A 20,985-nucleotide genomic window follows, 5' to 3' on the forward strand; every position below is an offset into this window, starting at 1 on the left:
ATAGTGTGGCAGACTACGCGGTGGATTTTCGCACGTTGGAGGCTGAGAGAGCATGGAATCCGGAAGCATTGTTCGACATGTTCCTTCACGGATTATCAGAGGTGATCAAAGATGAGCTCACAGCCCGGAAGTTGCCCATGGACCTTGACTCCCTCATACTCTTGACCATCCAGATTGATGGGTAGCTTCGTGAACGTAGGAGGGAGAAGGAATCTGTGCCGTCACCCTCGTTCATCCTCGATTCCCACCTCGCCCCCGAAGTCTCCAGCAGAGTGCTTGCGCTGACTCCACACCCAGAGCTATCTATATTGTGGAGCTATGAGACATTTCGTAGCTACCTGCCCATTAAAAATCCAGGCTCATCAAGAAGGGGCGAGTACTCTGGTGGGTCATACGGATAACTTTTCCTCTCCCCTTACTCGCTCCCCTTTCCATGCCAACCTGCTGTGGTGGAACGGGTCAAAATCGCTCCGGGTACTCATCGACTCTGCGGCCGATGAGAGTTTTTTGGATACTACCCTGGCGTCTGAGCTGTTCAACACCCCTCAGCCCCTCTCCATTCCCATGCACATTAGAGTGCTGGACGGGCGCTCTATAGGCCGCGTCACTCACAATACCACTCCCATCAACCTACGAGTGTCAAGGAACCACAGCGAGGCAATCCAATTCATGCTGATTAAATCACATTAAGTTCCCGCGGTATTGGGATTATCTTGGCTCCAGTGACACAATCCCATCATAGACTGGACTGCTGGTGCCATTATGGGCTGGAGCCCGTTCTGCCACACCCACTGTCTGAAGTCAGCGAGGCCTGACACGGGATATCTTCCTGTGGGCTCGGAAGTTGCCCCGGACCTCTCCGCCATTTCCGCGGAGTACCAGGACTTCCGAGAGGTTTTCAGTAAGGTGCGGGCCACTTCACTTCCTCCGACCCTATGACTGCGGAATCGACCTTCCCCCCGCCACCGCCCCAGGGGACAATTGTACTCTCTGTCAGGTCCGGAGACCTACAGTTGAAGTCGGAAGTTTACATACACTTAGGTTGGAGTCATTAAAACTAGTTTTTCAACCACTCCACAAATATAGTTTTGACAAGTCGGTTAGGACATCTACTTTGTGCATGACTCAAGTCATTTTTCCAACAATTGTTTACAGACAGATTATTTCACTTATAATTTACTGTATCACAATTCCAGTGGGTCAGAAGTTTACATACACTAAGTTGACTATGCCTTTAAACAACTTGGAAAATTCCAGAAAATTATGTCATGGCTTTAGAAGCTTCTGATAGGCTAATTAACATAATTTGTGTCAATTGGCGGTGTACCTGTGGATGTATTTCAAGGCCTACATTCAAACTCAGTGCCCATTTGCTTAACATCATGGGAAAATCAAAAGAAACCAGCCAAGACCTCAGAAAAAAATGTTTATACCTCCACAAGTCTGGTTCAAGTCTGGTGCAATTTCCAAACGCCTGAAGGTACCACGTTCATCTGTACAAACAATAGTACGGAAGTATAAACACCATAGAGATTAACGTACTTTGGTGAGAAAAGTGCAAATCAATCTCAGAACAAGAGCAAAGGACCTTGTGAAGATGCTGGAGGAAACAGGTTCAAAAGTATCTATATCCACAGTAAAACGAGTCCTATATCGACATAACCTGAAAGGGCGCTCAGCAAGGAAGAAGCCACTTCTCCAAAACCACCATAAAAAAGCCAGACTATGCTTTGAAATTGCACATGGGGACAAAGATCGTACATTTTGGAGAAATGTCCTCTGGTCTGATGAAACCAAAAATAGAACTGTTTAGCCATAATGCCCATCTTTATGTTTGGAGGAAAGGGGGGAGTATTGAAGAACACCATCCCAACCGTGAAGCACGGGGATGGCAGCATCATGTTGTGGGGGTGATTTGCTGCGGGAAAGACTGGTGCACTTTACAAAATAGATGGCATCATGAGGTAGGAAAATTATGTCCATATATTGAAGCAACCTCTCAAGACTACAGCCAGGAAGTTAAAGCTTGGTCACAAATGGGTCTTCCAAATGGACAATGACCCCAAGCATATTTCCAAAGTTGCTGCAAAATGGTAGAAGGACAACAAAGTCAAGGTATTGGAGTGGCCATCACAAAGCCCTGACCTCAATCCTATAGAACATTTGTGGGCAGAACTGAAAAAGCGTGTGCGAGCAAGGAGGAGGTCTACAAATCTGACTCAGTTACACCAGCTCTGTCCCGAGGAATGTGCCAAAATTCACCCAACTTATTGTGAGAAGTTTGTGGAAGGCTACCCGAAATGTTTGACCCAAGTTTAACAGTTTCAAGGCAATGCTACCAAATACTAATTGAGTGTTTGTAAACTTCTGACCCACTGGGAATGTGATGAAAGAAACAAAAGCTGAAATAAATAATTCTCTCAACTATTATTCTGACATTTCACATTCTTAAAATAAAGTGGTCTAGTGGTAACAAGTGGTAACTGATCTCAGACAGCGACTTTTTACGAGGATTAAACGTCAGGAATTGTGAAAAACTGAGTTTAAATGTATTTGTCTAAGGTGTATGTAAACTTCCGACTTCAACTGTACGTAAAGGACTACCAAGCTGCAGGGTGTATTCGTCCTTCTGGCACAGGATTCTTCTTTGTGGAGAAGAAGGACAAAACCTGCACCCGTGCATCAACACCCGGGGCCTCAATGACATCACGGTGACGAATCACTACCCGCTATCACTTATCGCATCGGCCTATGAGCCACTCCAGGGGTCCTTTGTTTTCTCCAAGTTGGACCTGTGGAACACCTACCATCTGGTGCAGATACAGTAAGGGGATGAGTGGAAGACTTTAACACGGCCAGCGGCCACTACGAATACCTGGTCATGCCATTTGGACTTACCAAGCCCCTGCTGTGTTCCAAGCCCTGCTTAATGACGTTCTCCTCGACATGTTTAACCGGTTCGTTTTCGTCTACCTCGATGACATCCTAGTTTTCTCCCACTCAGCCCAAGAACACGTGCTCCACGTCCGACAGGTCCTCCAGCGCCTCCTGGAGATGCAGCTTTTTATGAAAGCAGAGAAATGCGAATTCCATCGCTCTACCATCCCCTTCCTTGGTTACGTCATCGCTGCAGGGAATGTACAGATGGATCCCGGGAAGGTGAGAACGGATGTGGATTGGCTCCAGCCTATGTCCAGAGTGCAGCTGCAACGTTTCCTGGGATTTGCCATCTTCTATTGCCGCTTTATCCTGGCTTCCACCCTGTCTGCACTCACCTCTCCCAAGGTTCCATTCACATGGTTCCCAGCTGCTGACCGGGAGTCACAGGGACCTCAATCACCCCTTCACAACTGCTCCTATATTGGTTCATCCTGACCCGTCCCGTCAGTTTGTGGTGGAGGCTGATGCTTCGGATGTCGGAGTGGGGGCTGTCCTGTCCCGGCGCTCTGCCCTGGATTATAATGTTGTGGATGTTCAGAATGACACAATTTAATGTGTACAATGTCCAAAGGTCTACATCACTATACTGAGAGCGTGTCCGTTTCTAAAATGACCTTATTTTTATTTTATAAAAAATATGTCATGTAATTTTGGGTGGCCTAATACTGCACCACTAGCAATGAGGAAGTGAATCACAGCTGGGTTAAGTTTCTCAAAAACAAGCCAAATCATAAAAAAGTGTCTGGACCCTTCTAGAACATAATAATTAACATAAACAATTAAGAACTCCCCATTGAAAAGGCAGTTGGGTTCTCTCCACAGCTCCACCAATCTGTCTCCATCACATCGATACACACAGATGAGTGTTGTTGTTTCTTTCCTCTTCGCCATCATTGTTTCGGTCTCACATGCTGAATGCTCATTGGCTATTGGCAGCAGTCCTTGCCAAATCAAATCAAATTGTATTTGTCACATGCAGTGAAATGCTTACTTACAAGCCCTTAACCAACAATGCAGTTTTAAGAAAAATACCTGAATAAAATACATAAATAAAAGTAACAATTAAAGAGCAGCAGTGAAATAACAATAGTGAGGCCATATACAGGGTGTACCGGTACAGAGTCAATACAGGGTGTACCGGTACAGAGTCAATGCAGGGTGTACCGGTACAGAGTCAATACAGGGTGTACCGGTACAGAGTCAATGCAGGGTGTACCGGTACAGAGTCAATGGGAGGCTCTATACAGGGTGTACCGGTACAGAGTCAATACAGGGTGTACCGGTACAGAGTCAATGGGAGGCTCTATACAGGGTGTACCGGTACAGAGTCAATACAGGGTGTACCGGTACAGAGTCAATGCAGGGTGTACCGGTACAGAGTCAATACAGGGTGTACCGGTACAGAGTCAATACAGGGTGTACCGGTACAGAGTCAATGCAGGGTGTACCGGTACAGAGTCAATGGGAGGCTCTATACAGGGTGTACCGGTACAGAGTCAATGGGAGGGGGCACCGGTTAGTCAAGGTATTTGAGGTAATATGTACATGTAGGTAGAGTTATTAAAGTGACTAGGCATAGATAATAACAGAGAGTATAAGCAGCGTAAAAGGGGGTGGCAATACAAATAGTCTGGCTAGCCATTTGATTAGATGTTCAGGAGTCTTATGGCTTGGGGATAGAATCTGTTTAGAAGCCTCTTGGACCTAGACTTGGCGCTCTGGTACCGCTTGTCATGCGGTAGCAGAGAGAACAGTCCATGACTAGGGTGGCTGGAGTCACGTTGTAGCAGTGCTCATACTAGAAGATGCACAACCAAAATGTCTGACATGTCCAAAAATGATAGGGACATCCGACATGGGTCTGGAGAACAGAACAGCCATCATCGGTGCGTCCTTGGCCCACTCAAACTACGTGCGTCCCGACGTACTGATTCTAGCCCAAGTTCATAGGATTTCACCCCAATCGTGAAATTCATCTGGGACTGCAAAAAGTTGGAAAATCTGTGGCAAAATCGTGAAGTGTATGACCGGGATAAACTGAGGTAACCCAATTTGAAGAAGACGACAATGCTCTGATCATTGGCTGTTCGCTGCCAATCCATTGGAATCCCCACCCCGTTGACTACTTTAAAATGGTGGAAGCCCTCAATGGCAATGTCCATGCTGAAATGTGTTATATCCATCTAAAGTCCTCTATCTCAATGAGACAACCACTAACAGTCATGATTACATAGAACTCATTTATGCACGAGCACAGTTTACCCCTTGTACACATCTTCCCCCGTGGTGTCAGTCAGAGCCTCACACACCTTCTCCCTCATCACCCTCCCCTCTTCTCCCTTATCCTCCCTTCTCCATCCTCCTCCCTATCCCCTCCCTCCCCTCCTCCCCCCATCTACTTACCCTAGGAGCCACGGCAACAACAGAACATAAATTATGCAACAACGTGTCAGACAGGTGGAATAATGAAGCAGTAGTTTGAGGCATAATGCATTACAACCATTTATCAACACTGTCATTGCATACACTGAGCTGTTCCCCTCATCTTTCTACCTCTACCTCCCTGCTCTTTGTTTTCACTGTGTTATGGAGCTTAGAAATGTTTGGAAACGTTTGTTCGTTCTAGTCTATGTTTTTAGGTGTAAGCACCTTGAGGCTTGCATTTATTATGTGGGTTATTTGGAGAACTGCAGTGCTTTCTGTATTCCAATCAAAAGTTTAGTTACAACAGTAGAGACACGACTGCATAAGCCAGGGGCTGTTTGGTAGTTCCACGTTAGAAAAAGTATCAGGACTCAAAACGTATGATGATGGCTGTGTGATTGCAGGTGCAGATCGTCCCAAGATCCTCAATTTCACCATCTGAATAAGAATGAGTTGCAAGCAGGCCTAGCTGCCCCATCCATACACTGACACAAGTACGCACACACACACACACACTCACCCACACCCAAAGCCACCCACTCCCACACCCACCCACATCACTCACACGGATCCCTTTACCCCATCTTCCATTTCTATTCATACATGACAGCAGGTGGGAAATTACATTTGCATTACAACCAGTCCCCCACCTCACCTTACAGTCTCTGCGCATCACACATGACACATGAATAGAACAAAGCTTGAAAAACAACATATACAGATCAATGGCGGTCAGCGCCGTTTAAGATGAGAGAGGACCATTTTTTTTCATTTACACCATATTTTTATTTCTATTACACCATATTGGATAACTCTCATTCATATTCAATTCACCCAGTTCAATGTAACAGCGATAGGTTTAGGTATCAATGGCTTGCGTACTGGGAGCGGAGTCGGGTGCAGGAGACCAGAGAGTTGTGAACAGGCGCACACTTTAGTGAGGCAGGAGAAAACAACAGTCGGAAGCTACTGCATCAAAACCTCCAGCCAATGCAAAAGTGCAAACGCGCAAACAGTCACAATAATATTGTATAAACACAATAACATACCTTGTGAAAGAAAACACGGAATAAACGCATACCAGTAAAGCGTGTCAACATAAGCACGTAACACAAAACAATCTCACACAAAGACATGAGGGGGAACAGAAGAATAAATACATGTAGTGTGATTGGGGAATGAAAAGCAGGTGTGCAGGGAACAAGACAAAACAAATGGATAAATAAAAAATGGAGCGGCGATGGCTAGAAAGCAGGTGACGTTGACCACCGAACGCCGTCCGAACAAGGAGAGGGGCTGACATCGGCGGAAGTCGTGACATTAGGCGCATGATACTCAAATTTTCCCTTTACCCATCAATAGGCTGAGAGAGGCTGGATTGAGGGCTTGTAGGACCTGTTGTAAGGCAGGTCCTCACCAGACATCATCGGCAATTACGTCGCCTATGGGCACAAACCCACTGTCGCTGGATCAGACAGGAATGGCAAAAAGTGCTCTTCACTGAAGAGTTGTGGTTTTGTCTCACCAGGGGTGATGGTCGGATTCACATTTATCGTCAAAGGAACGTACGTTACACCGAGGCCTGTACTCTGGAGCGGGATCGATTTGGAGGTGGAGGGTCCATCAAGGTCTGGGGCAGTGTGTCACAGCATCATCGGACTGGGCTTGTTGTCATTGCGGGCAATCTCAACGCTGTGAGTTACAGGGAAGACATCTTTCTCCCTCATGTGGTATCCTTCCTGCATGCTCATCCTGACATTACCCTCCAGCATGACAATGCCACCAGCCATACTGCTTGTTATGTGTGTGATTTCCTGCAAGACAGGAATGTCAGTGTTCTGCCATGGCCAGCGAAGAGCCCGGATCTCAATCCCATTGAGCACGTCTGGGACCTATTGGATCGGAAGGTGAGGGCTAGGGCCATTTCCCCCAGAAATGTCTGGGAACTTGCAGGTGCCTAGGTGAAAGAGTGGGGCAACATCTCACAGCAAGAACGGGCAAATCTGGTGCAGTCCACGAGGAGGAGACGCACTGCAGTACTTAATGCAGCTGGTGGCCACACCAGTTACTGACTGTTACTTTTGATTTTGACTCACCCTTTGTTCAGGGACACATCATTCAATTTCTGTTAGTCAAATATCTGTGGAACTTGTTCAGTTTGTCTCAGTTGTTGAATCTTGTTATGTTCATAGAAATATTTACACATGTTAAGTTTGCTGAAAATAAACGCAGTTGACAGTGAGAGGACGTTTCTTTTTTTGCTGAGTTTAAGTGCACACAGGTTGAGAGACACATTTGAGGTGACAGACAGTGACAAATGGATAGACAGTGACATTCAATATCGCCTTGCACACCCTTGCCTGCATCTAGCTGATATAGGGTTTAATCATTAGTCCAATAGTTGCAAACGAGAGTTTCTATTGGACAAATTCAGATATGTTTATCCCCAATTTGTTCCGTTTACTTCCATTTAAGAAACATTTTTCAACAGAATCGGCTGAATCAATACACCCCCAATCAAGTGAAAACACAGTTCACTTTCATAGCAGCCACGTTGTATTCCTTCTCGCATCTATGTGCTCTCCTCCTCTCACCTTTTCCCTTCGCTTGTGGACTTCAATGCACAACACATCAGCTGTATGTGACCAGGCGAAAAAATCTTTCCAAGTCAAAGCAAATCATAACCGCTTTACACAGCCTACATTGTTGTCACAAAATTAGCTAAAGTAATGTCATAATCAACATTGCTAATAGAACTAACACATTAGTTAACCCACTACAATCATGCAGTAACGTTACAGTGTACAGTCAGTATAAGCAGTTACACCGGCAGGCCCCGGTGGCAATAAATTAGTCATATCGAAAGCTTACCTTGACTTGGAAGAGTTACAGTGTTGTGCTGGAAAGTCGTAGCCAGCTAGGTAACACACTCTGTTTGAGCAGGGTGTTTCAGTAGGCTAAACTAGCTACCTGCATTCGCTAGCTAAGTAAGTGAAACTGAAAAGATAGTACAATCTCTCTCTATTTCTCTCTAGCTTCTCCTTAATATTAGAAGAAGTTAATTTGTTCAAAACTGTTCAACTATTGTCTTTCTCTCTCTTTGAGTCAACTACTCACCACATGTTATACACTGCAGTGCTAGCTAGCTGTAGCTTATGATTTCAGTACTAGATGAATTCTCTGATTCCTTTGATTGGGTGGAAAACATGTCAGTTGCTGCAAGAGCTCTGACAGGCTGGAGGACATCCTCCGGAAGTTGTCATAATTACTGTGTAAGTCTATGGAAGGGTGTGAAAACCATGAGCCTCCTAGGTTTTGTGTTGAAGTCAATGTATCCAGAGGAGGACGGAAACTAGCCGTCCTTCGGCTACACCATGGTGCTCCCCAACAGTGTGCTGTTGCGGCTACTGTAGAACTTCTTTGCAAAATAGTGCATTTTAAACAATTATTTTTTTTAAAAGGATAACTTTTTAAATGTTTTACAATTTACATTTTTATGAAATTCACTGTGGAGGATGGTACTCCCCTTCCTCCTCTGAGGAGCCTCCACTGATACAAATGTAGGATCTTCATTTGAGCCAGTTTGCTACAGCAGGAATATATTCCTGCAGCAAGAGAAAATGTGAATAATTATAATTAATTAACATTTTTGTAAGGGTTGATCAAAATGTGTTTGGGCAAATCCAGTCTGAAATTTCAAAGTGGAAATAACAAACTTTATTTCCAGTTTGAAATTTGCATTTCCAGATTTGCTGGAAAATTCTCAGCAACAAAAGAGTGATCAAATTAAGATCCCACATCTGTAGCAGTAGGTGCAGGTGATGTAGCTAGTGTTGATCAGAGCATGCTGTAAAAGTCACCAGTCAGATCCTTGTATCATCCACACAAACTCAAACCGCATCCAGGCAATTGTTTATTAATGAATTTATTTATTATGGTAATGGCTTAGAGCTGGTACATTGTATTGAATTTGGACGGTCATCTATAAAGCTTCCTGTTGGAGAGTGATGGACCATATCAGAGCCATCCACTGATTATACAAAAGATGGATGAATGGAGGAGGGAAGGGAGAAGGTGGAATGGAGGATAATAGGAAGGATGGAGGAGGGATAATGAAGCAGAGGGAGAAAATAGTTGGAGGATGGATTTGGGAGGAGGAGGGCAATCTACTGTATCAGAGGGTAGTATAGCATTAACCCTTAAGACCTCAATATAATTCTAGATTACTGCTGTAGATTGGAGAATTTAAGATAAAGCTAATTTTCTCACACAGGCCAAACAGACATTGCTCAAAAACAAAGAAACAATGACAATTACAAAGTAACTTAATTTTAAAGAGCACAACCTGTTCTTTAATATGACACCACATTCATATCAAGAGGAATAACACTCATTTTGTCTTCCATGAGACTCACTATCAAAAAACGATTAAAACCTGGCACAACAACAACAAAAAAAACTAGAGTATTTCAATTGTAGTAAATTTGACTAAATGACTCACTCAAAATGTACCAAGTATAATATAATAATCCCAAATGTGACAAGAGGACAATATTCAGAATGTAATGAACACTCAGTGAGAAAAAGGAGAAGATTCACGCGCAGAGCGCGGCAGGTGTTTATTTCGCCTTCGCAGAAGTCAGGAATCGTGGTCACAGGCAGGCAACGGTCATACACAGGTAGACAAACAGGCAGGTGAATCAAAACTAGGACTGAAGGCTATAACTGGTTCTCACAAACGAGCTAGGGGAAGGCTTAGTAGAGTCGAAACAAACAATACCTCACAAAGGCACAAACAGAATGAACTGAACTAAATAAGGAGCTGATGAGACCAGGTGAGTAACTAACACAGGTGAAATCAATGGACAAAAATGAAAGACAGGGCTACGTTCAAGAACACAAAGAAACAGGGCTACGTTCAAGAACACAATGAAACAGAACACAAGGTTCACTAAGAAAATAAATACAGAACCTTACACAGAAACTATTTCAAACCCAACATGAAGTAGGCTATTTGATTGACAACTATTTTACTTCTGTAACAATGTAAAAATGCAAACAAATATTCAGAGACTCTCAGTAACATTTAGTACACAAACACAATGTAGAAATAGTAACCTACTTTAACAACAATTCAGTGAATGCAACAAGTATTAGATAGGGATAAAGAGAAGCTACAAAACACAACTACTGTTCAGAGACAATAAAGAAAATAACACAATTTCCCTATAAGATTTGTAGGACAAATTCATATTTCCCACTGTCACTTCAGTGTTTACATTTAACCTACAACACTGAGTAACAACTCGGTCCACACAGCCTGGTCCACACTCTTGACTCTTCCTGCCACTGCAGCCATATCACAAAGTGAATGCACAAGCTGCTTTTTGAATGCCTTCAGGGACCAGCACCTGCGGTTTCTGGGAAGGGGCCTTTGCAGGGTCCCCCACATTTGTCTACTGATGCCGCGCTCAGGGTACCATAGATACGTAGCAATATGCCACGCAACCCCTTTGAGCAGCTACAGTATGTACAGTATGTAGCAGTGTTTCCTGTGATGGATAAGTGCTCCTCGCCTGACAAACCACAACGTGACAGAGTGTGCGTCCCAAATGGCACCCTATTCCTTTTAAAGTGCACTACTTTTGGCCAGAGGCCTATGGGCCATATATTTTTTTATATTTTTTTATATTTCACCTTTATTTAACCAGGTAGGCCAGTTGAGAACATGTTCTCATTTACAACTTCGACCTATATAGGGAACAGGGTGCCATTTGGGACGCATGCAGAGCCATGTACACCCATATGGACGGACAGACAGACAGACACATCCCTACTTGCTGAACAAAAAACCTCAGTCCAGTTGTTTGGACAGGTTCACTCTGAACCACTTATCAACACATATTCTACAGTTGAAGTCGGAAGTTTACATACACTTAGGTTGGAGTCATTAAAATTTGTTTTTCAACCACTCCACAAATTTCTTGTTAACAAACTATAGTTTTGACAAGTCGGTTAGGACATCTACTTTGTGCATGACACAAGTCATTTTCCCAACAATTGTTTACAGACAGATTATTTCACTTATAATTCACTGTATCACAATTCCCGGTGGGTCAGAAGTTTACATACACTAAGTTGACTGTACCTTTAAACAGCTTGGAAAATTCCAGAAAATTATGTCATGGCTTTAGAAGCTTCTGATAGGCTAATTGACATCAGGTGTGCCTGTGGATTCAAACTCAGTGCCTCTTTGCTTGACATCATGGGAAATCAGCCAAGACATCAGAAAAAAAATTGTAGACCTCCACAAGTCTGGTTCATCCTTGGGAGGAATTTCCAAATGCCTGATGGTACCACGTTCATCTGTACAAACAATTATACGCAAGTATAAACACCATGGGACCATGCAGTCATCATACCACTCAGGAAGGAGATGCGTTCTGTCTCCTAGAAATGAAAGTACTTTGGTGCGAAAAGTGCAAATCAATCCCAGAACAACAGCAAAGGACCTTGTGAAGATGCTGGAGGAAACAGGTACAAAAGTATCTATGTCCACAGTAAAACAAGTCATATATTGACATAACCTGAAAGGCCACTCAGCAAGGAAGAAGCCACTGCTCCAAAACCGCCATAAAAAAAAGCCAGACTACGGTTTGTAACTGCACATGGGGACAAAGATCGTACATTTTGGAGAAATGTCCTCTGGTCTGATGGAACAAAAATAGAACTGTTTGGCCATAATGACCATCGTTATGGTTGGAGGAAAAAGGGGATGCTTGCAAGCCGAAGAATACCATCCCAACCGTGAAGCACGGGGGTGGCAGCATCATGTCGTGGGGGTGCTTTGCTGCATGAGGGACTGGTGCACTTCACAAAATAGATGGCATCATGAGGCAGGAAAATTATGTGGATATATTGAAACAACATCTCAAGACATAAGTTAAAGCTTGGTCGCAAAGAGTCTTCCAAATGGACAATGACCCCAAGCGTACTTCCTGACCTCAATCCTATATTTGTGGGCAGAATTGAAAACGTGTGTGCAAACAAGGAGGCCTACAATCCTGACTCAGTTACACCAGCTCTGTCAGGGGGAATGTCCCAAAATTGACCCAACTTATTGTGGGAAGCTTGTGGAAGGCTACCCAAAACGTTTGAACAAAGTTAAACAATTTAAAGGCAATGCTACCAAATACTAATTGAGTGTACACTTCTGACCCACTGGGAATGTGATGAAAGCTGAAATAAATCATTCTCTCTACTATTATTATTTTCCACACATAAATGTCAAAGAGCCCAACTGGGAGTGGGAGTGTTTACCATGTAATCAGGATTATAAAAGATTTACTGTGGGTGCAGATACTGTGTGTGTGTGTGTGTGTGTGTGTGTGTGTGTGTGTGTGCGTGTGTGCGTGTGTGCGTGTGTGCGTGTGTGTGCGCGCGTGCGCGCGTGCGTGCGTGCGTGCCCGCCCGCCCGCCCGCCCGGAGGGGGGTTTGTAAGCCTGAGATTACCAGTCAGATGGAAGAAAGAGACAGAAGGTGTAAACCAGTCTTTAGAAACACATGAAGAAGCATCGAGGAAGAGGTGATGTTAACATGCTAACCGCCAACCTTTCATCGCAAACAGCCAGAGGGTCACAGCTTAGGAAAGCTATCACTGAGAGGACTCTGTCTCTCCTTTGTCAAACAATCATGAACATTCCCTGTCTCTCTCTCTATAAATTCAATTCAAAGGACTTTATTTGCATGGGAAACATATGTTTACAGTGCCAAAGCAAGTGGAAGTATAGATAATAAACAAAAAGTTTACATTACAAGTTTCAAGGAGAGTTTCTCTCTCCCGCTCTGTCTGTGTAGCTACTTGTGTTTCCATTTCTGTTTTCCCGGTGTAAAGGTACAAGACTATCCAATTCCCTCAACAACTCCCCTCATCTTCACCATGTCTCCTTGTCGCTCTCCTCTTCTCTCTTTTCCACAGAAAAACATGCTGTTTAGTCAGATGTAAGGATGCAAGTTATTAGTTACAGTTCCCCAGACATAGATCTCTGTCCCTATCTAATTTCACCCTTAGTGCATCTCTCTCTCTATCTCTCTCTCTCTCTCTCTCTCTCTCTCTCTCTCTTTCTCAACAGCTCAGCACCTGCATTCTCCCATCCTTTCATCCATCTATCCTACCTTATATCTCTCCATCCCTACATGCATCCACCCATCCCTACCTCCCTCTCTGAGACGTGCCCTCATCAGTACCTCTCTGGAGGGTTAACGAGCCTTGACATTTCCCATGAGCATCTGGGGCTGCCTTGGGGCTCAGCTTGACGAAGCTGCACGCGTCACAGAGGGAGGCCCCAGGAGAGACCAATCTTCTATGGAACAATTCACCTTTGCTATGAGGACTGTTTGCCTGTGCGAGCATGCATGACACAGATAGAGCCTATTGTAAAAGACAGGTATATTTTACACATTATTTGGGACATTGCATCTTGGCTGCACACAACATGACCATGGCAGCTGAACATTTTCACACGCAAGTGTAACGGACGTCACACTGCTTGCTTAGCGAGTACCACTTCCTCCTGATTCGGCTCAAACTGAGGCTCGAATTTAGGACTTCTGCCTTGCTAGCACATGTGACCACCCTCCTATAGCGTCTTACCATTCTCGCCACGTGAAAACCTTGCTATTCAGCGGCGCAAGTGGGGACACTTCAGGCTGAGGAGTGAGTTTCCCACATCCCCATCTGCTACACACACACACACACACACACACACACACACACACACAATCCCTGCCAAAGAGACACACACAGCCCCCCTCTGTGTCCCTCTGGGCCATGTGGTGCACCTGTGTCTGTGGCCTCTTTCTCGCCTTGCTGGCTCCCTGGCTGCACCAGTGAAGAACAGAGCTGTGATGTACCCTTCCAGGAACGCTGTGCTAGAGCCAGAACCTAGGGCCCTCCAGGAGAATAGCAGGTCATGGGGGAACAGAGTGGGCACAATCTGTCACTCACCAACACCCTAACTCAACACTGCTCCACTCATGGAGACTCTGGCCCGGCCCAGACCATTGACACTGGAGGTCAATAGAGGGGATAGATGGTCTGGCACTCTGGACAGGGATACAGGGATACTGACATGGAAGATTGGCTGTTTTGGGAGGATGACTGATAATCTGTTGTGTTGGTACCTACTACTAAGTATCTGTATTCAGAGCAGAACAAGTCTCTCTCAGTATGACACCTCAGACTGTGACAGTATGACTTCCACCCCTATATGATCATCACACACCAAGAGCTGTTCGATATACCTTTCACGTCAAGTTCCTTCCTTGAAAGAAAAGGATTGCAGGCAAAAAAACTATCCTCGCAGAATGGTATAAAACTGTAATAACCAGTAGGCATGTGATATGTAAATATGCCAGAGGGAAGCCTGGGAGGTATACAGTACAGGCTCTTCTATATCCTATTAGTTTACCATCTCAGTCATTACTATGGAGAACATGAGTCATTTTTAATTGCTTTAAGTGTTACTTGATGAAGTAGTGTATGGAGGGCCATTTTATGGCAAGAGCATGGTTTCTGTCTGTATTGATTTTTTTTTTTATCATTGTGGAACTATGAAATGGAAATGCCATGGTAATTAAATAACCATACTGCCTCTGAAAGCTCTCTGCCCAGGGCCCCTAGATAGACTGTACAGAGTGAGTGTGTAGTGGGAGTGTATGGGGGATTGTTTGAACACTGAAACCCCATTTAAACCTCCACGCTCCAGGCAACAGCACATCTTGTATGTTATGTTGAGTTCACTCTGTTTGTTTGTTTACGGGGAAGTGAGTAAGAAGAGGGCTTTTGCCCTGGCTCAAGTTCCTACGGTGCGGTGTTGTAAGTCAGAGCAGGACGTGTGTGATGTGAGTGTGTATGTGTGAGTATGTGTGAGTGTACGTGTGTTCCCCTCTCACTCTGCGCATGCAGATGTAGATGTAAATCACAGTCGACATGTGCGCAGGGCCAAGGGAGGCGGCGCGGCCTGCGTATGTGTTGTATAATTGACATGGGAGAGGGTGTACGTGCAGATCACATCAGAAGGGTTGAAACTGGCATGGAGATAAACGTCTGGACGAACACTCCTCTCCGCTCTCAGGAACCACAACGCTAAGGCCGTACCCCGCAGTGTAGCCTGCCCAGTCTGTCAGTAGCAGTAACTCTCTCTCTCTCTCTCTCTCTCTCTCTCTCTCTCTCTCTCTCTCTCTCTCTCTCTCTCTCTCTCTCTCTCTAACTAACTCTGTCTGTACTGATCTCACTTCCTTTTTCTCTCCCTCTCCCTCTCTCTCCCTCGTTTGAAAACTAAGGGCTAGATTCAATCACATTGACATTGACATAGCGTTTTTTAGGTGGTGTCGGAGGTGGAACTGCGTTTGAGCTGTCAAATCCACAAGCAGCGTTAGCTTATCACGGACACTGCCATTGGATGCAACGAAACTACACCCAACTATAATCCGCCGCGTTAGAAGTTCAAACACTCGAATTAGACTGATAGACATAAATCCCCCCATCCAAATGAAAACATGCATTAACCCAACATCAACATCAACAGAGCCTACACTTTCTAGCACCGTTTTGGATTTCTGACGAAGTAGTGCTAATAACGAAAGGAGTGTGTGTCGCAACCGCTCACTGACATGTCAGCTCATACTCAAACGTCTGCTCTGCGGAGTTCGGCCAACGCTGGTTAACGCTGGTTTAAGCTCAAACGGATTGAATCCAAGACCACAAGAACTGAGAAACAATTCATTTTGCTTTAGACGTTGAACTAACGTTGACCTTGCAGACTCTGTCCTTAGAGTGAATTCTTTCTCCGCAGTAAGGAAAAAGCCCTATAACGGTACGCAGAGTTCTGCAACCAATAAGACCAGGGGCTAGAAAACAGACCAAGACATGAGTCAGAGCACTCAGAGGAAGCCTGTGAACAACAGGCCATCCAGACAGAGCTGGGATACCGGAGGAAAATACATCCAATGTTTTTCAAATCAAATGTCATAAAAATGATATATATTGTCATTACAATGTATATCCAAACAAAACACTGGCGCTTGTTAGAATGCACCAGTGAAGAACAGAGCTGTGCTGTGTCTTCCAGGAAAACGGTGCTACAGCCATACCCAGGCCCCTCCAGGAGCATGGCAGGTCAGTGGGAACAGAGTGGGCACAATCTGTCACCCGTATGGCACTCCGGATAGGAATACAGGGATACTGACATGGAAGACTGGCTGTTTTGGGAGGATGACTGATCATCTGTTGTGTTGGTACCTACTACTGAGTATATGTACAAGAACTGTCAGCACAAGAACTGTTTGTCGGGAGCTTCATGAAATGGGTTTCCTTGGCCGAGCAGCCGCACACAAGCCTAAGAGCACCATGCACAATGCCAATTGTCGGCTGGAGTGGTATAGAGCTTGCCGCCATTGGACTCTGTAGCAGTGGAAATGTGTTCTCTGGAGTGATGAATCCCGCTTCACCATCTGGCAGTCTGACAGACGAATCAGATGCCAGGAGAACACTACCTGCCCGAATGAATAGTGCCCACTGTAAAGTTTGGTGGAGGAGGAATAATGGTCTGGGGCTGTTTTTCATGGTTCGGGATAGACCCCTTAGTTCCACTGAAGGGAAATCTTAACACTACCGCATACAATGACATTCTAGACGATTCTGTACTTCCAACTTTGTGGCAACAGTTTGGGGAAGGCCCTTTCCTGTTTCAGCATGACAATGTCCCTGTTCACAAAGCGAGGTCCATACAGAAATGGTTTGTTGAGATCGGTGAGGAAAAACTTGACTGGTCTGCACAGAGCCCTGACCTTATCCCCATCAAACACCTTTGGGATGAGATGTTCGACGAGCAGGAGTCCACTCGTTATTGTTATTCTATTGTGTTACTATTTCCTTAAAAAAAAAAATAAGTATCACTTTTTTGGGAAAGGGCTTGTAAGTATTTCACGGTCAATTCTAAACCTGTTGCATTCGGCGCATGTGAAAAATAACATTTTATTGGATGTAATATGCCAGAGGAAGCCTGGGAGGTATACAGTACAGGCTCTTCTATATCATTTTAGTTTACCGACTCAGTCATTACTATGGAGAACATGAGTCATCTTGAATTACTTTAAGTGTTACTTGATGCATTAGTGTATGGAGGGCCATTTTATGGCAAGAGCATGTTTTCAGTCTGTATCTTCTTCTTTTTTTTATCCTTGTGGGACTATCAAATGGATCATCATAATGAAATAACCATACCGTCTCTGAAAGCTCTCCGCCCAGAGCCCCTAGATTGAGTGAGTGTGTATTGGGAGTGTATTGTTTGAAGACTGAAACCCCATTTACACCTATTTTAAACCCCATAGAAACCCACACTGCAGACAACAGCACATCTCGCATGTTAAGTTGAGTTAATTATTTCTTTGTTGAGGGGGAAGTGAGTAAGAAGAGAGATCTCACTGGGCACAGACGCCAGATCAACAGTCTAGTTTTTATTTACATTTGGTTGAGGTGTCAACTAACGCAAATTCAACGAAAGAAGAAAAAAAAGCCACCATGTCATTGGATGCAGGTTAAAAGTTGGGTGAAGAAAAATACTAAATTCCCTTATGTTGCTGGCTTTTCAAATCGAATCAGTTTTCCACGTTGATTCAACGTCATCACATTACATGTTTAAGTTGAAATGAAGTGGAAACAACATTGATTCAAACTAATTTGACCCAGTAAGGGTCTTTGTCCTGGCATGACTCTACGGTGCGGTGTTGTAAGTGGACATGTTCCGCAGGGCCGAGGGGGAGGGCCTGCAGTGTGTGTTGTGTAATTGACATGGGAGAGCATGTACATGCAGGTCACATCAGAAGTATTGAAACAGAGTGGAGGTAAATGTCCGGATTAACACTTTTCTATGCAGCTCTGCTCTCAGGAACCACAGCGGCTGTGATTGTACCCCGCAGTGTAGCCTGCCCCGTCTGTCACTAGCAGTTACCTTTACTCGCTCTCTCTTTCGAAAAAAACGAACTCTCTGAATAAAAAACAACTGACAAACAAGCGGAGTATGAACAATTCATTTTGCTTTAGACGTTGAACTAACGTTGACCTTGCAGACTCTGTTCTTCGAAGGATGAGGAGTGGATTCTTACTCAAGATAGGCAAAATGCCCAACACCGACAAGCAGAGTTCTGCAACCAATAAGACCAGGGGCTAGAAAACAGACCAAGACATGAGTCAGAGCACTCAGAAGAAGCCTGTGAACAACAGGCCATCCAGACAGAGCTGGGATACAGGAGGAAAATACATCCAATGTTTTCCAAATCAATTTTCATGAATGTTACATAAATTGCCATTTCACTGTATATCCAAACAAAAACACTGGCACGTGTTAGACTCAGAATCACCTTTTTCGCCAAATACATTTGCATGTACAGGAATTTGACTCTGTGAAATGGTGCTGCGACAATAAACAGAATATACAGAGAGACAATAAACAGGGTATATGGACCGAATTGACACAATCCACGGACAGTGCACACTATGAACACTGAGGCTAAAAATGACAGGCTACACTATAAACACTAAACGTTATATTATAACGTATGCATGTAAAGAGATACGAAAATAAAACTCTTTTACAGAATGATGTTCAATGGGGGAAATATATACAGTATGTCGGTCCGTGGCAGAGCACAGAAGGTAGTACAAAGATCAACGTGCAGTTCTTGGATACAATTGCAGGGTGCATAGTCTGTGGATGAACAATGTTGTGCAACACAGAACTGTAAGTCTATCATGTGAGACAACAATGCATGTGCAACCCATACATCTATACATTCTAGAACACAGAGTCCCCGTCCCCCCCCTCAATCTGTGTTTTAAACAGAGTGCTGTAGCTCCCCTATGTCTGCTCTGTGTTTGTCTGTCTGTCTGTAGTGCTGCCACTGCAGAGGAGATGTGGTGCGTGAGAGAGGCGTTTAATTAGCATGGTTGAGCAGGCAGCACACACACAGTAGGCAGCAGAGACAACAAACAGCCGGATGGATATCTGGCTACTGATACACTCCATCTCAGAGCTGCACTACACACACACACACCTCCCATGTTTATACCTTTGTTATTGTGCCTCAAACCACAAGCTTAGCCTCTGCCGTTTGTGCACAGATACACACATAAACATAAACAGATATATGCCAACATATGCCTGCTCGGTCGCAAACTGATTAGAAATCTCACTCAAGCTAGTTACATTTCATGGTTCCATCAGATTTAACTCTGAAATGTTCACTTGCTTGTTCTCTCTCTCATTCTCTCTCCCCTACTCTCTCCATCACTCCAATTCCTCCCCCTAACTATCTTTCTAAAATATAATTTGTTAATGATCTTTTTTGGCGAGGAGTCTTTGCTCCATAATTAGTGTGACACTGCAGGAGAGTAATTCTGCTAATTTATCTGTTCTGGCCCAGGGATCCCTGGCTTTCAGTGTGGTAATTAAGCTGGTATTTTTTGTGACTATGGCTTCACCACCTAAAGTCACCTCCAGAACCCCCCCCCCCCCCCCCCCCCCCCACACACACACACACACACACACACACACACACACACACACACACACACACACACACACACACACACACACAGGCCCAGGGTCAGGACTGCTCAGCGGAGAACACATCAAAGCTCTGCTCTGTACAACCGAAGGCTGGCATCATTAAATGTGTGCTGTGGATAGAGCAAAGTGATCGGAAGGCTCACTACAAACTGAGTCTGTGATGTAGCCACAATCCTCTATCTCTCTTTTCCCGGTTTGGTTTAGGAATAAACTAGAGCTATTGTTTCAGATGATTTGGTAAACAAGGAGCTTTGTAAGAACCAGTGTAGCACCCTCCATCATAAAATAGAGGTTTGTGATCTCAACGTTGTGTCACCTAACAGAGTAAACAGAGTAAACACCCTGAAGAAGGGTAACAGAGTAAAGCTAACAAAATAATGATAACACCCACAGTACAGTGCAGTCTGAAAGTATTCAGATCCCTTGAATTTTTCCAAATTGTATTATTTTGCAGCCTTATTCTCAAATGGATTAAATAAATTAAATAAATCATCAATCCACACACAATAGCCCATAATGACAAAGCGAAAACAGGTCTTTAGAAAAAAAAAAACATGAAAATATATTTATATAATTATTCAGATCCTTTGCTATCAGGCTCGAAATTGAGGCTCAGTTGCATCCTGTTTCCACTGGTTATTCTTGAGATGTTTCTACAACTTGATTGGAGTCCACCTGTGGTAAATTCAATTGATTGGACATGATTTGGAAAGACACACACCTGTCTAAATAAGGTCCCACAGTTAGCAGTGCATGTCAGAGCAAAAACCAAGTCATGAGGTCGAAGGAATTGTAGCTTAGCTCCAAGACATGATTGTGTCGAGGCACAGATCTGGGGAAGGGTACCAAAACATTGAAGGTCTCCAAGAACACAGTGATGTCCATCATTCTTAAATGGAAGAAGTTTGGAACCACCAAGACTCTTCCTAGAGCTAGCTGCCCGGCTAAACTGAGCAATCGGGAGGGAAGGGCCTTGGTCACACGATGGTCA

This window comes from Oncorhynchus mykiss, chromosome 12 (genome assembly GCF_057628025.1).
Source record: "Oncorhynchus mykiss isolate SJ-2025 chromosome 12, ASM5762802v1, whole genome shotgun sequence".
In the NCBI taxonomy this organism is placed as follows: domain Eukaryota; kingdom Metazoa; phylum Chordata; class Actinopteri; order Salmoniformes; family Salmonidae; genus Oncorhynchus; species Oncorhynchus mykiss.